General features: G+C 43.4%; 9 non-coding genes across 9 annotated transcripts in view; all 9 read right to left on the reverse strand.

Moving 5' to 3' along the window:
- Positions 1-12, reverse strand: part of LOC149969671 (5S ribosomal RNA) — a 119-nt gene extending 107 nt beyond the window's left edge. Inside the window, exon 1 of the ribosomal RNA XR_016494502.1 lies at positions 1-12. This exon is cut by the window's left edge and continues 107 nt beyond it. This is a non-coding gene — a ribosomal RNA (5S ribosomal RNA).
- Positions 13-272: 260 nt separating this feature from the next.
- LOC149969672 (5S ribosomal RNA) lies at positions 273-391 on the reverse strand. The gene has a single exon (XR_016494503.1). It is a non-coding gene; the product is annotated as a 5S ribosomal RNA (ribosomal RNA).
- Positions 392-651: 260 nt separating this feature from the next.
- On the reverse strand, positions 652-770 carry LOC149969673 (5S ribosomal RNA). The gene has a single exon (XR_016494505.1). It is a non-coding gene; the product is annotated as a 5S ribosomal RNA (ribosomal RNA).
- Positions 771-1,030: 260 nt separating this feature from the next.
- On the reverse strand, positions 1,031-1,149 carry LOC149969674 (5S ribosomal RNA). The gene has a single exon (XR_016494517.1). It is a non-coding gene; the product is annotated as a 5S ribosomal RNA (ribosomal RNA).
- Positions 1,150-1,409: 260 nt separating this feature from the next.
- On the reverse strand, positions 1,410-1,528 carry LOC149969675 (5S ribosomal RNA). The gene has a single exon (XR_016494506.1). It is a non-coding gene; the product is annotated as a 5S ribosomal RNA (ribosomal RNA).
- Positions 1,529-1,788: 260 nt separating this feature from the next.
- On the reverse strand, positions 1,789-1,907 carry LOC149969676 (5S ribosomal RNA). Its single transcript, XR_016494507.1, has one exon. It is a non-coding gene; the product is annotated as a 5S ribosomal RNA (ribosomal RNA).
- Positions 1,908-2,167: 260 nt separating this feature from the next.
- On the reverse strand, positions 2,168-2,286 carry LOC149969677 (5S ribosomal RNA). The gene has a single exon (XR_016494518.1). It is a non-coding gene; the product is annotated as a 5S ribosomal RNA (ribosomal RNA).
- Positions 2,287-2,546: 260 nt separating this feature from the next.
- Positions 2,547-2,665, reverse strand: LOC149969678 (5S ribosomal RNA). Its single transcript, XR_016494508.1, has one exon. It is a non-coding gene; the product is annotated as a 5S ribosomal RNA (ribosomal RNA).
- A 260-nt stretch (positions 2,666-2,925) lies between these two features.
- On the reverse strand, positions 2,926-3,044 carry LOC149969679 (5S ribosomal RNA). Its single transcript, XR_016494509.1, has one exon. It is a non-coding gene; the product is annotated as a 5S ribosomal RNA (ribosomal RNA).
- Positions 3,045-3,391: the final 347 nt, after the last annotated feature.

Raw genomic sequence — 3,391 nt, forward strand, 5'->3', positions numbered from 1 at the left:
GTGGCCGTAAGCGAGAAAAAATCTCTTGCTGCACTATGTAAAGTCAAAGTGAGCCTGATTAACAGCTGTTGCATTTTCACCATTTAGATAAGCATCTTTGTGTCACTCAAAAAGTGGAAGAAATTGCATATACTGTAGCCATAATTTGTAGCACAGATTGTTGGATGAAATACAAACTAACCTTGCTTACTTATTTCAAAGCGAGGGCACATATTTCAACCTTGTGGGAAAAAACGGTCAAAGAGTTGAAATTCCACAAGGCAGTGACAAAAAGCTTACAGCACCTGGTATTCCCAGGCGGTCTCCCATCCAAGTACTAACCAGGCCCGACCCTGCTTAGCTTCCGAGATCAGACGAGATCAGGCGTACTCAGGCCGGTGTGGCCGTAAGCGAGAAACAATCTCTTGCTGCACTATGTAAAGTCAAAGTGAGCCTGATTAACAGCTGTTGCATTTTCACCATTTAGATAAGCATCTTTGTGTCACTCAAAAAGTGGAAGAAATTGCATATACTGTAGCCATAATTTGTAGCACAGATTGTTGGATGAAATACAAACTAACCTTGCTTACTTATTTCAAAGCGAGGGCACATATTTCAACCTTGTGGGAAAAAACGGACAAAGAGTTGAAATTCCACAAGGCAGTGACAAAAAGCTTACAGCACCTGGTATTCCCAGGCGGTCTCCCATCCAAGTACTAACCAGGCCCGACCCTGCTTAGCTTCCGAGATCAGACGAGATCAGGCGTACTCAGGCCGGTGTGGCCGTAAGCGAGAAACAATCTCTTGCTGCACTATGTAAAGTCAAAGTGAGCCTGATTAACAGCTGTTGCATTTTCACCATTTAGATAAGCATCTTTGTGTCACTCAAAAAGTGGAAGAAATTGCATATACTGTAGCCATAATTTGTAGCACAGATTGTTGGATGAAATACAAACTAACCTTGCTTACTTATTTCAAAGCGAGGGCACATATTTCAACCTTGTGGGAAAAAACGGACAAAGAGTTGAAATTCCACAAGGCAGTGACAAAAAGCTTACAGCACCTGGTATTCCCAGGCGGTCTCCCATACAAGTACTAACCAGGCCCGACCCTGCTTAGCTTCCGAGATCAGACGAGATCAGGCGTACTCAGGCCGGTGTGGCCGTAAGCGAGAAAAAATCTCTTGCTGCACTATGTAAAGTCAAAGTGAGCCTGATTAACAGCTGTTGCATTTTCACCATTTAGATAAGCATCTTTGTGTCACTCAAAAAGTGGAAGAAATTGCATATACTGTAGCCATAATTTGTAGCACAGATTGTTGGATGAAATACAAACTAACCTTGCTTACTTATTTCAAAGCGAGGGCACATATTTCAACCTTGTGGGAAAAAACGGACAAAGAGTTGAAATTCCACAAGGCAGTGACAAAAAGCTTACAGCACCTGGTATTCCCAGGCGGTCTCCCATCCAAGTACTAACCAGGCCCGACCCTGCTTAGCTTCCGAGATCAGACGAGATCAGGCGTACTCAGGCCGGTGTGGCCGTAAGCGAGAAAAAATCTCTTGCTGCACTATGTAAAGTCAAAGTGAGCCTGATTAACAGCTGTTGCATTTTCACCATTTAGATAAGCATCTTTGTGTCACTCAAAAAGTGGAAGAAATTGCATATACTGTAGCCATAATTTGTAGCACAGATTGTTGGATGAAATACAAACTAACCTTGCTTACTTATTTCAAAGCGAGGGCACATATTTCAACCTTGTGGGAAAAAACGGACAAAGAGTTGAAATTCCACAAGGCAGTGACAAAAAGCTTACAGCACCTGGTATTCCCAGGCGGTCTCCCATCCAAGTACTAACCAGGCCCGACCCTGCTTAGCTTCCGAGATCAGACGAGATCAGGCGTACTCAGGCCGGTGTGGCCGTAAGCGAGAAACAATCTCTTGCTGCACTATGTAAAGTCAAAGTGAGCCTGATTAACAGCTGTTGCATTTTCACCATTTAGATAAGCATCTTTGTGTCACTCAAAAAGTGGAAGAAATTGCATATACTGTAGCCATAATTTGTAGCACAGATTGTTGGATGAAATACAAACTAACCTTGCTTACTTATTTCAAAGCGAGGGCACATATTTCAACCTTGTGGGAAAAAACGGACAAAGAGTTGAAATTCCACAAGGCAGTGACAAAAAGCTTACAGCACCTGGTATTCCCAGGCGGTCTCCCATACAAGTACTAACCAGGCCCGACCCTGCTTAGCTTCCGAGATCAGACGAGATCAGGCGTACTCAGGCCGGTGTGGCCGTAAGCGAGAAAAAATCTCTTGCTGCACTATGTAAAGTCAAAGTGAGCCTGATTAACAGCTGTTGCATTTTCACCATTTAGATAAGCATCTTTGTGTCACTCAAAAAGTGGAAGAAATTGCATATACTGTAGCCATAATTTGTAGCACAGATTGTTGGATGAAATACAAACTAACCTTGCTTACTTATTTCAAAGCGAGGGCACATATTTCAACCTTGTGGGAAAAAACGGACAAAGAGTTGAAATTCCACAAGGCAGTGACAAAAAGCTTACAGCACCTGGTATTCCCAGGCGGTCTCCCATCCAAGTACTAACCAGGCCCGACCCTGCTTAGCTTCCGAGATCAGACGAGATCAGGCGTACTCAGGCCGGTGTGGCCGTAAGCGAGAAAAAATCTCTTGCTGCACTATGTAAAGTCAAAGTGAGCCTGATTAACAGCTGTTGCATTTTCACCATTTAGATAAGCATCTTTGTGTCACTCAAAAAGTGGAAGAAATTGCATATACTGTAGCCATAATTTGTAGCACAGATTGTTGGATGAAATACAAACTAACCTTGCTTACTTATTTCAAAGCGAGGGCACATATTTCAACCTTGTGGGAAAAAACGGACAAAGAGTTGAAATTCCACAAGGCAGTGACAAAAAGCTTACAGCACCTGGTATTCCCAGGCGGTCTCCCATCCAAGTACTAACCAGGCCCGACCCTGCTTAGCTTCCGAGATCAGACGAGATCAGGCGTACTCAGGCCGGTGTGGCCGTAAGCGAGAAACAATCTCTTGCTGCACTATGTAAAGTCAAAGTGAGCCTGATTAACAGCTGTTGCATTTTCACCATTTAGATAAGCATCTTTGTGTCACTCAAAAAGTGGAAGAAATTGCATATACTGTAGCCATAATTTGTAGCACAGATTGTTGGATGAAATACAAACTAACCTTGCTTACTTATTTCAAAGCGAGGGCACATATTTCAACCTTGTGGGAAAAAACGGACAAAGAGTTGAAATTCCACAAGGCAGTGACAAAAAGCTTACAGCACCTGGTATTCCTAGGCGGTCTCCCATCCGAGTACTAACCAGGCCAGACCCTGCTTAGCTTCCGAGATCAGACGAGA

The sequence above is a fragment of the Oncorhynchus mykiss genome, unplaced genomic scaffold (genome assembly GCF_057628025.1).
Source record: "Oncorhynchus mykiss isolate SJ-2025 unplaced genomic scaffold, ASM5762802v1 scaffold110, whole genome shotgun sequence".
Lineage (NCBI taxonomy): Eukaryota > Metazoa > Chordata > Actinopteri > Salmoniformes > Salmonidae > Oncorhynchus > Oncorhynchus mykiss.